Raw genomic sequence first — 15,056 nt, 5'->3', positions numbered from 1 at the left:
AAATACGAGTCAAAATAATCATATTAAAACATGTCTTTTAGTGTTTATGAAGCATCAGCTTAAATGAAATGTATGCAAATTAATAATAGTAAATTAGAATCATTTTCTTAATATAGTGGTCCTGGTTACAAGAGATTAACATGAGAATTGTGTGTTTTTATAAACAGTTAAAAAAAATGAATTTTTAATAACCGTCAAAATTATCATATAAAATCATGTATTATAGTGTTTATGAAGAATCAGCTTACATAATATCTATAGAAGTTAATAATAGTAAATTAGAATCATTTACTTAATCTAATGGTCTGGATTTCATGACACTAACTTAAGAATTGAGTGTTTTATAAGCAGATAATAATATGAATTTTTAATATTCGTAAAGATTATCATATAAAAATGCATGTTTTATAGTGTTTATGAAGCATCAGCTCAAATGAAATGTATACAAGTTAATAATGGTTACTCTTATGAATGAAAATTACAAGTCAAAGGTGTTAACTAAAATTTTATTCAGATTATTAACGAATCTCAATTGTTTCACTGCCATTAATTTACTATCAATTATATTCAATAACCCTTACACGCACATTACATAAACCCAATATTATTAGCAGTATCTTCTAGTCCATTTTCAGCATAGGATGTTGATACTTTCTTAAGTGGTAGAAATGTGAATTCATGTTTCTGCATGCCTTGAGTGATTTGACATACGTCAATCTGAAAAAATGTAGTAAGTTAATAATGTATAATTGTTAAAGAATAACTTGAGAATTTAGTATTTTATAAGCAGTTAAAAATATGAATATAAAATAAGAGTCAAAATAATCATATTAAAACATGTCTTATAGTGTTTATGAAGCATCAGCTTAAATGAAATGTATGCAAATTAATAATTTTAAATTAGAATCATTTTCTTAATATAGTGGTCCAGGTTTCAAGAGATTAACTTGAGAATTGTTTGTTTTATAAACAGTTAAAAAAAATGAATTTTTAATATTCGTCAAAATTATCATACAAAATCATGTTTTATAGCGTTATTGAAGTATCAGCTTAAATGAAATGTATGCTAGTTAATAATGGTAAATTAGAATAATTTTCTTAATCTAATGGTCTGACTTTCATGACACTAACTTCAGAATTCACTGTTATATAAGCAGTTAAAAATATGAATATAAAATACGAGTCAAAATAATCATATAAAAACATGTTTTATAGTGTTTATGAAGTATCAGCTTTATTGATATATATGGAAATTGGTAATGGTAAATAAGAATCATATACTTAATCTAATGGTCTGGATTTCATGACACTAACTTTTTGTTACACTACTATTAATTGACTATCAATTATATTCAATATTCATTACTCGTACTATGCATAAAACTATTATTATTATCAGGATCGTCCAGTCCATTTTCAACGTAGGATGTTGAAACTTTCCCATGTGGTAGAAATGGTAATTCATGTATCAATATGTCCTGAGTATATCTGGTGTACAGCCATCTAAAAAAAAATAGTAAGTTAAATCTGTATAATGGTTGGAGGACAAAACGTCACTACTAGATACCATAAGGAGAACGACAATTTTTATATAACAACTAGTACGTGGACAACACTGAGTAATTCAGAAGTGGAAACTATCAAAACATAAACTAACAGACAAACTTCATTTTTATACAAAATACATGAAAGGAATTTACAATTGAAACTTAAATACAAAAACGAATGTAGAACTGCAAAACATAGATAACAGATGATAATAAATAATAATTATGATAAGCCATAAAAGATTGTACAGATGTACCAGAATGTTTTGTAGAAGGAATTCAAATGTATTATGAGTGTAACTAAAGAATACATTTGTACAACAACTGAAAATCGCTCCTTTTCAATACGAAAAAAATGTTAAGTTGTATTATTCGTCAAAATTAACTTATAAAATCATTATTTTATAGTTTTTATGAAGTAAAAATATCAGGTAAAATGAAAAAAATGAAAGTTAAAAATTATAAATTAGAATCATTTTCTTGATCTAGTAGTAAAGGATCAAGACAGTTACTTGTGTTAACTTCGGGCATAAAATATGAACAATTCGTTTATAATATCAAAAATCTTAATTAATAAATAACGAGTAGACTCAAAATCTAAGTAAAAACAACGACCCGTTACGATACACAGCAGTACGGTGAAACGCCACACAACTATCTAGTTTCTTTCTGAGGCGATTCGGCCGACGGATGTCGTCCCTACTACGGCGACGCTCACGCCCTCTGTTGGTGTATACATTTAATTATTTGTCTGTTTATAAGCAGATTAAAATAGGAATTCATAATATTTCTCAAACTTATCATATAAAAACATGTTTTTTTAGTATTTATGAAGAATCAGCTAACATAATATCTATAGACGTTAATAATAGTAAAAAAGAATCATTTACTTAATATAATGGTCTGGATTTCATGACACTAACTTAAGAATTGAGTGTTTTATAAGCAGATAATAATATGAATTTTTAATATTCGTAAAGATTATCATATAAAAATGCATGTTTTATAGTGTTATTAAAGTATCAGCTTAAATGAAATGTATGCAAATTAATAATAGTAAATTAGAATCATTTTCTTAATATAGTGGTCCTGGTTACAAGAGATTAACATGAGAATTGTGTGTTTTATAAACAGTTAAAAAAATGAATTTTTAATAACCGTCAAAATTATCATATAAAATCATGTATTATAGTGTTTATGAAGAATCAGCTTACATAATATCTATAGAAGTTAATAATAGTAAATTAGAATCATTTACTTAATCTAATGGTCTGGATTTCATGACACTAACTTAAGAATTGAGTGTTTTATAAGCAGATAATAATATGAATTTTTTAATATTCGTAAAGATTATCATATAAAAATGCATGTTTTATAGTGTTTATGAAGCATCAGCTCAAATGAAATGTATACAAGTTAATAATGGTAACTCTTATGAATGAAAATTACAAGTCAAAGGTGTTAACTAATATTTTATTCAGATTATTAACGAATCTCAATTGTTTCACTGTCATTAATTTACTATCAATTATATTCAATAACCCTTACACGCACATTACATAAACCCAATATTATTAGCAGTATCTTCTAGTCCATTTTCAGCATAGGATGTTGATACTTTCTTAAGTGGTAGAAATGTGAATTCATGTTTCTGCATGCCTTGATTGATTTGACATACGTCAATCTGAAAAAATGTAGTAAGTTAATAATGTATAATTGTTAAAGAATAACTTGAGAATTTAGTATTTTATAAGCAGTTAAAAATATGAATATAAAATACGAGTCAAAATAATCATATTAAAACATGTCTTTTAGTGTTTATGAAGCATCAGCTTAAATGAAATGTATGCAAATTAATAATAGTAAATTAGAATCATTTTCTTAATATAGTGGTCCTGGTTACAAGAGATTAACATGAGAATTGTGGTGTTTTATAAACAGTTAAAAAAATGAATTTTTAATAACCGTCAAAATTATCATATAAAATCATGTATTATAGTGTTTATGAAGAATCAGCTTACATAATATCTATAGAAGTTAATAATAGTAAATTAGAATCATTTACTTAATCTAATGGTCTGGATTTCATGACACTAACTTAAGAATTGAGTGTTTTATAAGCAGATAATAATATGAATTTTTAATATTCGTAAAGATTATCATATAAAAATGCATGTTTTATAGTGTTTATGAAGCATCAGCTCAAATGAAATGTATACAAGTTAATAATGGTTACTCTTATGAATGAAAATTACAAGTCAAAGGTGTTAACTAAAATTTTATTCAGATTATTAACGAATCTCAATTGTTTCACTGCCATTAATTTACTATCAATTATATTCAATAACCCTTACACGCACATTACATAAACCCAATATTATTAGCAGTATCTTCTAGTCCATTTTCAGCATAGGATGTTGATACTTTCTTAAGTGGTAGAAATGTGAATTCATGTTTCTGCATGCCTTGAGTGATTTGACATACGTCAATCTGAAAAAATGTAGTAAGTTAATAATGTATAATTGTTAAAGAATAACTTGAGAATTTAGTATTTTATAAGCAGTTAAAAATATGAATATAAAATAAGAGTCAAAATAATCATATTAAAACATGTCTTATAGTGTTTATGAAGCATCAGCTTAAATGAAATGTATGCAAATTAATAATTTTAAATTAGAATCATTTTCTTAATATAGTGGTCCAGGTTTCAAGAGATTAACTTGAGAATTGTTTGTTTTATAAACAGTTAAAAAAATGAATTTTTAATATTCGTCAAAATTATCATACAAAATCATGTTTTATAGCGTTATTGAAGTATCAGCTTAAATGAAATGTATGCTAGTTAATAATGGTAAATTAGAATAATTTTCTTAATCTAATGGTCTGACTTTCATGACACTAACTTCAGAATTCACTGTTATATAAGCAGTTTAAAAATATGAATATAAAATACGAGTCAAAATAATCATATAAAAACATGTTTTATAGTGTTTATGAAGTATCAGCTTATATGATATATATGGAAATTGGTAATGGTAAATAAGAATCATATACTTAATCTAATGGTCTGGATTTCATGACACTAACTTTTTGTTACACTACTATTAATTGACTATCAATTATATTCAATATTCATTACTCGTACTATGCATAAAACTATTATTATTATCAGGATCGTCCAGTCCATTTTCAACGTAGGATGTTGAAACTTTCCCATGTGGTAGAAATGGTAATTCATGTATCAATATGTCCTGAGTATATCTGGTGTACAGCCATCTATAAAAATAGTAAGTTAAATCTGTATAATGGTTGGAGGACAAAACGTCACTACTAGATACCATAAGGAGAACGACAATTTTTATATAACAACTAGTACGTGGACAACACTGAGTAATTCAGAAGTGGAAACTATCAAAACATAAACTAACAGACAAACTTCATTTTTATACAAAATACATGAAAGGAATTTACAATTGAAACTTAAATACAAAAACGAATGTAGAACTGCAAAACATAGATAACAGATGATAATAAATAATAATTATGATAAGCCATAAAAGATTGTACAGATGTACCAGAATGTTTTGTAGAAGGAATTCAAATGTATTATGAGTGTAACTAAAGAATACATTTGTACAACAACTGAAAATCGCTCCTTTTCAATACGAAAAAATGTTAAGTTGTATTATTCGTCAAAATTAACTTATAAAATCATATTTTATAGTTTTTATGAAGTAAAAATATCAGGTAAAATGAAAAAAATGAAAGTTAAAAATTATAAATTAGAATCATTTTCTTGATCTAGTAGTAAAGGATCAAGACAGTTACTTGTGTTAACTTCGGGCATAAAATATGAACAATTCGTTTATAATATCAAAAATCTTAATTAATAAATAACGAGTAGACTCAAAATCTAAGTAAAAACAACGACCCGTTACGATACACAGCAGTACGGTGAACGCCACACAACTATCTAGTTTCTTTCTGAGGCGATTCGGCCGACGGATGTCGTCCCTACTACGGCGACGCTCACGCCCTCTGTTGGTGTATACATTTAATATTTGTCTGTTTATAAGCAGATTAAAATAGGAATTCATAATATTTCTCAAACTTATCATATAAAAACATGTTTTTTAGTATTTATGAAGAATCAGCTAACATAATATCTATAGACGTTAATAATAGTAAAAAAGAATCATTTACTTAATATAATGGTCTGGATTTCATGACACTAACTTAAGAATTGAGTGTTTTATAAGCAGATAATAATATGAATTTTTAATATTCGTAAAGATTATCATATAAAAATGCATGTTTTATAGTGTTATTAAAGTATCAGCTTAAATGAAATGTATGCAAATTAATAATAGTAAATTAGAATCATTTTCTTAATATAGTGGTCCTGGTTACAAGAGATTAACATGAGAATTGTGTGTTTTATAAACAGTTAAAAAAATGAATTTTTAATAACCGTCAAAATTATCATATAAAATCATGTATTATAGTGTTTATGAAGAATCAGCTTACATAATATCTATAGAAGTTAATAATAGTAAATTAGAATCATTTACTTAATCTAATGGTCTGGATTTCATGACACTAACTTAAGAATTGAGTGTTTTATAAGCAGATAATAATATGAATTTTTAATATTCGTAAAGATTATCATATAAAAATGCATGTTTTATAGTGTTTATGAAGCATCAGCTCAAATGAAATGTATACAAGTTAATAATGGTAACTCTTATGAATGAAAATTACAAGTCAAAGGTGTTAACTAATATTTTATTCAGATTATTAACGAATCTCAATTGTTTCACTGTCATTAATTTACTATCAATTATATTCAATAACCCTTACACGCACATTACATAAACCCAATATTATTAGCAGTATCTTCTAGTCCATTTTCAGCATAGGATGTTGATTACTTTCTTAAGTGGTAGAAATGTGAATTCATGTTTCTGCATGCCTTGATTGATTTGACATACGTCAATCTGAAAAAATGTAGTAAGTTAATAATGTATAATTGTTAAAGAATAACTTGAGAATTTAGTATTTTATAAGCAGTTAAAAATATGAATATAAAATACGAGTCAAAATAATCATATTAAAACATGTCTTTTAGTGTTTATGAAGCATCAGCTTAAATGAAATGTATGCAAATTAATAATAGTAAATTAGAATCATTTTCTTAATATAGTGGTCCTGGTTACAAGAGATTAACATGAGAATTGTGTGTTTTATAAACAGTTAAAAAAATGAATTTTTAATAACCGTCAAAATTATCATATAAAATCATGTATTATAGTGTTTATGAAGAATCAGCTTACATAATATCTATAGAAGTTAATAATAGTAAATTAGAATCATTTACTTAATCTAATGGTCTGGATTTCATGACACTAACTTAAGAATTGAGTGTTTTATAAGCAGATAATAATATGAATTTTTAATATTCGTAAAGATATCATATAAAAATGCATGTTTTATAGTGTTTATGAAGCATCAGCTCAAATGAAATGTATACAAGTTAATAATGGTTACTCTTATGAATGAAAATTACAAGTCAAAGGTGTTAACTAAAATTTTATTCAGATTATTAACGAATCTCAATTGTTTCACTGCCATTAATTTACTATCAATTATATTCAATAACCCTTACCACGCACATTACATAAACCCAATATTATTAGCAGTATCTTCTAGTCCATTTTCAGCATAGGATGTTGATACTTTCTTAAGTGGTAGAAATGTGAATTCATGTTTCTGCAAGCCTTGAGTGATTTGACATACGTCAATCTGAAAAAATGTAGTAAGTTAATAATGTATAATTGTTAAAGAATAACTTGAGAATTTAGTATTTTATAAGCAGTTAAAAATATGAATATAAAATAAGAGTCAAAATAATCATATTAAAACATGTCTTATAGTGTTTATGAAGCATCAGCTTAAATGAAATGTATGCAAATTAATAATTTTAAATTAGAATCATTTTCTTAATATAGTGGTCCAGGTTTCAAGAGATTAACTTGAGAATTGTTTGTTTTATAAACAGTTAAAAAAATGAATTTTTAATATTCGTCAAAATTATCATACAAAATCATGTTTTATAGCGTTATTGAAGTATCAGCTTAAATGAAATGTATGCTAGTTAATAATGGTAAATTAGAATAATTTTCTTAATCTAATGGTCTGACTTTCATGACACTAACTTCAGAATTCACTGTTATATAAGCAGTTAAAAATATGAATATAAAATACGAGGTCAAAATAATCATATAAAAACATGTTTTATAGTGTTTATGAAGTATCAGCTTATATGATATATATGGAAATTGGTAATGGTAAATAAGAATCATATACTTAATCTAATGGTCTGGATTTCATGACACTAACTTTTTGTTACACTACTATTAATTGACTATCAATTATATTCAATATTCATTACTCGTACTATGCATAAAACTATTATTATTATCAGGATCGTCCAGTCCATTTTCAACGTAGGATGTTGAAACTTTCCCATGTGGTAGAAATGGTAATTCATGTATCAATATGTCCTGAGTATATCTGGTGTACAGCCATCTAAAAAAAAATAGTAAGTTAAATCTGTATAATGGTTGGAGGACAAAACGTCACTACTAGATACCATAAGGAGAACGACAATTTTTATATAACAACTAGTACGTGGACAACACTGAGTAATTCAGAAGTGGAAACTATCAAAACATAAACTAACAGACAAACTTCATTTTTATACAAAATACATGAAAGGAATTTACAATTGAAACTTAAATACAAAAACGAATGTAGAACTGCAAAACATAGATAACAGATGATAATAAATAATAATTATGATAAGCCATAAAAGATAGTACAGATGTACCAGAATGTTTTGTAGAAGGAATTCAAATGTATTATGAGTGTAACTAAAGAATACATTTGTACAACAACTGAAAATCGCTCCTTTTCAATACGAAAAAATGTTAAGTTGTATTATTCGTCAAAATTAACTTATAAAATCATATTTTATAGTTTTTATGAAGTAAAAATATCAGGTAAAATGAAAAAAATGAAAGTTAAAAATTATAAATTAGAATCATTTTCTTGATCTAGTAGTAAAGGATCAAGACAGTTACTTGTGTTAACTTCGGGCATAAAATATGAACAATTCGTTTATAATATCAAAAATCTTAATTAATAAATAACGAGTAGACTCAAAATCTAAGTAAAAACAACGACCCGTTACGATACACAGCAGTACGGTGAACGCCACACAACTATCTAGTTTCTTTCTGAGGCGATTCGGCCGACGGATGTCGTCCCTACTACGGCGACGCTCACGCCCTCTGTTGGTGTATACATTTAATATTTGTCTGTTTATAAGCAGATTAAAATAGGAATTCATAATATTTCTCAAACTTATCATATAAAAACATGTTTTTTAGTATTTATGAAGAATCAGCTAACATAATATCTATAGACGTTAATAATAGTAAAAAAGAATCATTTACTTAATATAATGGTCTGGATTTCATGACACTAACTTAAGAATTGAGTGTTTTATAAGCAGATAATAATATGAATTTTTAATATTCGTAAAGATTATCATATAAAAATGCATGTTTTATAGTGTTATTAAAGTATCAGCTTAAATGAAATGTATGCAAATTAATAATAGTAAATTAGAATCATTTTCTTAATATAGTGGTCCTGGTTACAAGAGATTAACATGAGAATTGTGTGTTTTATAAACAGTTAAAAAAATGAATTTTTAATAACCGTCAAAATTATCATATAAAATCATGTATTATAGTGTTTATGAAGAATCAGCTTACATAATATCTATAGAAGTTAATAATAGTAAATTAGAATCATTTACTTAATCTAATGGTCTGGATTTCATGACACTAACTTAAGAATTGAGTGTTTTATAAGCAGATAATAATATGAATTTTTAATATTCGTAAAGATTATCATATAAAAATGCATGTTTTATAGTGTTTATGAAGCATCAGCTCAAATGAAATGTATACAAGTTAATAATGGTAACTCTTATGAATGAAAATTACAAGTCAAAGGTGTTAACTAATATTTTATTCAGATTATTAACGAATCTCAATTGTTTCACTGTCATTAATTTACTATCAATTATATTCAATAACCCTTACACGCACATTACATAAACCCAATATTATTAGCAGTATCTTCTAGTCCATTTTCAGCATAGGATGTTGATACTTTCTTAAGTGGTAGAAATGTGAATTCATGTTTCTGCATGCCTTGATTGATTTGACATACGTCAATCTGAAAAAATGTAGTAAGTTAATAATGTATAATTGTTAAAGAATAACTTGAGAATTTAGTATTTTATAAGCAGTTAAAAATATGAATATAAAATACGAGTCAAAATAATCATATTAAAACATGTCTTTTAGTGTTTATGAAGCATCAGCTTAAATGAAATGTATGCAAATTAATAATAGTAAATTAGAATCATTTTCTTAATATAGTGGTCCTGGTTACAAGAGATTAACATGAGAATTGTGTGTTTTATAAACAGTTAAAAAAATGAATTTTTAATAACCGTCAAAATTATCATATAAAATCATGTATTATAGTGTTTATGAAGAATCAGCTTACATAATATCTATAGAAGTTAATAATAGTAAATTAGAATCATTTACTTAATCTAATGGTCTGGATTTCATGACACTAACTTAAGAATTGAGTGTTTTATAAGCAGATAATAATATGAATTTTTAATATTCGTAAAGATTATCATATAAAAATGCATGTTTTATAGTGTTTATGAAGCATCAGCTCAAATGAAATGTATACAAGTTAATAATGGTTACTCTTATGAATGAAAATTACAAGTCAATGGTGTTAACTAAAATTTTATTCAGATTATTAACGAATCTCAATTGTTTCACTGCCATTAATTTACTATCAATTATATTCAATAACCCTTACACGCACATTACATAAACCCAATATTATTAGCAGTATCTTCTAGTCCATTTTCAGCATAGGATGTTGATACTTTCTTAAGTGGTAGAAATGTGAATTCATGTTTCTGCATGCCTTGAGTGATTTGACATACGTCAATCTGAAAAAATGTAGTAAGTTAATAATGTATAATTGTTAAAGAATAACTTGAGAATTTAGTATTTTATAAGCAGTTAAAAATATGAATATAAAATAAGAGTCAAAATAATCATATTAAAACATGTCTTATAGTGTTTATGAAGCATCAGCTTAAATGAAATGTATGCAAATTAATAATTTTAAATTAGAATCATTTTCTTAATATAGTGGTCCAGGTTTCAAGAGATTAACTTGAGAATTGTTTGTTTTATAAACAGTTAAAAAAATGAATTTTTAATATTCGTCAAAATTATCATACAAAATCATGTTTTATAGCGTTATTGAAGTATCAGCTTAAATGAAATGTATGCTAGTTAATAATGGTAAATTAGAATAATTTTCTTAATCTAATGGTCTGACTTTCATGACACTAACTTCAGAATTCACTGTTATATAAGCAGTTAAAAATATGAATATAAAATACGAGTCAAAATAATCATATAAAAACATGTTTTATAGTGTTTATGAAGTATCAGCTTATATGATATATATGGAAATTGGTAATGGTAAATAAGAATCATATACTTAATCTAATGGTCTGGATTTCATGACACTAACTTTTTGTTACACTACTATTAATTGACTATCAATTATATTCAATATTCATTACTCGTACTATGCATAAAACTATTATTATTATCAGGATCGTCCAGTCCATTTTCAACGTAGGATGTTGAAACTTTCCCATGTGGTAGAAATGGTAATTCATGTATCAATATGTCCTGAGTATATCTGGTGTACAGCCATCTAAAAAAAAATAGTAAGTTAAATCTGTATAATGGTTGGAGGACAAAACGTCACTACTAGATACCATAAGGAGAACGACAATTTTTATATAACAACTAGTACGTGGACAACACTGAGTAATTCAGAAGTGGAAACTATCAAAACATAAACTAACAGACAAACTTCATTTTTATACAAAATACATGAAAGGAATTTACAATTGAAACTTAAATACAAAAACGAATGTAGAACTGCAAAACATAGATAACAGATGATAATAAATAATAATTATGATAAGCCATAAAAGATAGTACAGATGTACCAGAATGTTTTGTAGAAGGAATTCAAATGTATTATGAGTGTAACTAAAGAATACATTTGTACAACAACTGAAAATCGCTCCTTTTCAATACGAAAAAATGTTAAGTTGTATTATTCGTCAAAATTAACTTATAAAATCATATTTTATAGTTTTTATGAAGTAAAAATATCAGGTAAAATGAAAAAAATGAAAGTTAAAAATTATAAATTAGAATCATTTTCTTGATCTAGTAGTAAAGGATCAAGACAGTTACTTGTGTTAACTTCGGGCATAAAATATGAACAATTCGTTTATAATATCAAAAATCTTAATTAATAAATAACGAGTAGACTCAAAATCTAAGTAAAAACAACGACCCGTTACGATACACAGCAGTACGGTGAACGCCACACAACTATCTAGTTTCTTTCTGAGGCGATTCGGCCGACGGATGTCGTCCCTACTACGGCGACGCTCACGCCCTCTGTTGGTGTATACATTTAATATTTGTCTGTTTATAAGCAGATTAAAATAGGAATTCATAATATTTCTCAAACTTATCATATAAAAACATGTTTTTTAGTATTTATGAAGAATCAGCTAACATAATATCTATAGACGTTAATAATAGTAAAAAAGAATCATTTACTTAATATAATGGTCTGGATTTCATGACACTAACTTAAGAATTGAGTGTTTTATAAGCAGATAATAATATGAATTTTTAATATTCGTAAAGATTATCATATAAAAATGCATGTTTTATAGTGTTATTAAAGTATCAGCTTAAATGAAATGTATGCAAATTAATAATAGTAAATTAGAATCATTTTCTTAATATAGTGGTCCTGGTTACAAGAGATTAACATGAGAATTGTGTGTTTTATAAACAGTTAAAAAAATGAATTTTTAATAACCGTCAAAATTATCATATAAAATCATGTATTATAGTGTTTATGAAGAATCAGCTTACATAATATCTATAGAAGTTAATAATAGTAAATTAGAATCATTTACTTAATCTAATGGTCTGGATTTCATGACACTAACTTAAGAATTGAGTGTTTTATAAGCAGATAATAATATGAATTTTTAATATTCGTAAAGATTATCATATAAAAATGCATGTTTTATAGTGTTTATGAAGCATCAGCTCAAATGAAATGTATACAAGTTAATAATGGTAACTCTTATGAATGAAAATTACAAGTCAAAGGTGTTAACTAATATTTTATTCAGATTATTAACGAATCTCAATTGTTTCACTGTCATTAATTTACTATCAATTATATTCAATAACCCTTACACGCACATTACATAAACCCAATATTATTAGCAGTATCTTCTAGTCCATTTTCAGCATAGGATGTTGATACTTTCTTAAGTGGTAGAAATGTGAATTCATGTTTCTGCATGCCTTGATTGATTTGACATACGTCAATCTGAAAAAATGTAGTAAGTTAATAATGTATAATTGTTAAAGAATAACTTGAGAATTTAGTATTTTATAAGCAGTTAAAAATATGAATATAAAATACGAGTCAAAATAATCATATTAAAACATGTCTTTTAGTGTTTATGAAGCATCAGCTTAAATGAAATGTATGCAAATTAATAATAGTAAATTAGAATCATTTTCTTAATATAGTGGTCCTGGTTACAAGAGATTAACATGAGAATTGTGTGTTTTATAAACAGTTAAAAAAATGAATTTTTAATAACCGTCAAAATTATCATATAAAATCATGTATTATAGTGTTTATGAAGAATCAGCTTACATAATATCTATAGAAGTTAATAATAGTAAATTAGAATCATTTACTTAATCTAATGGTCTGGATTTCATGACACTAACTTAAGAATTGAGTGTTTTATAAGCAGATAATAATATGAATTTTTAATATTCGTAAAGATTATCATATAAAAATGCATGTTTTATAGTGTTTATGAAGCATCAGCTCAAATGAAATGTATACAAGTTAATAATGGTTACTCTTATGAATGAAAATTACAAGTCAATGGTGTTAACTAAAATTTTATTCAGATTATTAACGAATCTCAATTGTTTCACTGCCATTAATTTACTATCAATTATATTCAATAACCCTTACACGCACATTACATAAACCCAATATTATTAGCAGTATCTTCTAGTCCATTTTCAGCATAGGATGTTGATACTTTCTTAAGTGGTAGAAATGTGAATTCATGTTTCTGCATGCCTTGAGTGATTTGACATACGTCAATCTGAAAAAATGTAGTAAGTTAATAATGTATAATTGTTAAAGAATAACTTGAGAATTTAGTATTTTATAAGCAGTTAAAAATATGAATATAAAATAAGAGTCAAAATAATCATATTAAAACATGTCTTATAGTGTTTATGAAGCATCAGCTTAAATGAAATGTATGCAAATTAATAATTTTAAATTAGAATCATTTTCTTAATATAGTGGTCCAGGTTTCAAGAGATTAACTTGAGAATTGTTTGTTTTATAAACAGTTAAAAAAATGAATTTTTAATATTCGTCAAAATTATCATACAAAATCATGTTTTATAGCGTTATTGAAGTATCAGCTTAAATGAAATGTATGCTAGTTAATAATGGTAAATTAGAATAATTTTCTTAATCTAATGGTCTGACTTTCATGACACTAACTTCAGAATTCACTGTTATATAAGCAGTTAAAAATATGAATATAAAATACGAGTCAAAATAATCATATAAAAACATGTTTTATAGTGTTTATGAAGTATCAGCTTATATGATATATATGGAAATTGGTAATGGTAAATAAGAATCATATACTTAATCTAATGGTCTGGATTTCATGACACTAACTTTTTGTTACACTACTATTAATTGACTATCAATTATATTCAATATTCATTACTCGTACTATGCATAAAACTATTATTATTATCAGGATCGTCCAGTCCATTTTCAACGTAGGATGTTGAAACTTTCCCATGTGGTAGAAATGGTAATTCATGTATCAATATGTCCTGAGTATATCTGGTGTACAGCCATCTAAAAAAAAATAGTAAGTTAAATCTGTATAATGGTTGGAGGACAAAACGTCACTACTAGATACCATAAGGAGAACGACAATTTTTATATAACAACTAGTACGTGGACAACACTGAGTAATTCAGAAGTGGAAACTATCAAAACATAAACTAACAGACAAACTTCATTTTTATACAAAATACATGAAAGGAATTTACAATTGAAACTTAAATACAAAAACGAATGTAGAACTGCAAAACATAGATAACAGATGATAATAAATAATAATTATGATAAGCCATAAAAGATAGTACAGAT

At 25.7% G+C, this 15,056-nt stretch overlaps 4 long non-coding RNA genes across 4 annotated transcripts; all 4 read right to left on the bottom strand.

Annotated features, from left to right (window-relative positions):
• Positions 1-487: 487 nt before the first annotated feature.
• LOC132931252 (uncharacterized) lies at positions 488-1,763 on the bottom strand. The gene is made up of 2 exons (XR_009662390.1): positions 1,373-1,763; positions 488-717 (listed from the first exon to the last, which is right to left on the bottom strand). It is a non-coding gene; the product is annotated as an uncharacterized LOC132931252 (long non-coding RNA).
• Positions 1,764-3,807: 2,044 nt separating this feature from the next.
• On the bottom strand, positions 3,808-4,828 carry LOC132931279 (uncharacterized). The gene is made up of 2 exons (XR_009662418.1): positions 4,693-4,828; positions 3,808-4,037 (listed from the first exon to the last, which is right to left on the bottom strand). It is a non-coding gene; the product is annotated as an uncharacterized LOC132931279 (long non-coding RNA).
• Positions 4,829-10,434: 5,606 nt separating this feature from the next.
• On the bottom strand, positions 10,435-11,670 carry LOC132931267 (uncharacterized). Its single transcript, XR_009662405.1, has 2 exons — positions 11,317-11,670; positions 10,435-10,662 (listed from the first exon to the last, which is right to left on the bottom strand). It is a non-coding gene; the product is annotated as an uncharacterized LOC132931267 (long non-coding RNA).
• A 2,076-nt stretch (positions 11,671-13,746) lies between these two features.
• LOC132931265 (uncharacterized) lies at positions 13,747-14,982 on the bottom strand. Its single transcript, XR_009662404.1, has 2 exons — positions 14,629-14,982; positions 13,747-13,974 (listed from the first exon to the last, which is right to left on the bottom strand). It is a non-coding gene; the product is annotated as an uncharacterized LOC132931265 (long non-coding RNA).
• Between the last annotated feature and the right edge of the window lie 74 nt (positions 14,983-15,056).

Source organism: Rhopalosiphum padi, unplaced genomic scaffold (genome assembly GCF_020882245.1).
Source record: "Rhopalosiphum padi isolate XX-2018 unplaced genomic scaffold, ASM2088224v1 scaffold1, whole genome shotgun sequence".
In the NCBI taxonomy this organism is placed as follows: domain Eukaryota; kingdom Metazoa; phylum Arthropoda; class Insecta; order Hemiptera; family Aphididae; genus Rhopalosiphum; species Rhopalosiphum padi.
The sequence above is the reverse complement of the archived record's forward strand: the minus strand, read 5'-3'. Positions and strand labels throughout refer to the sequence as shown.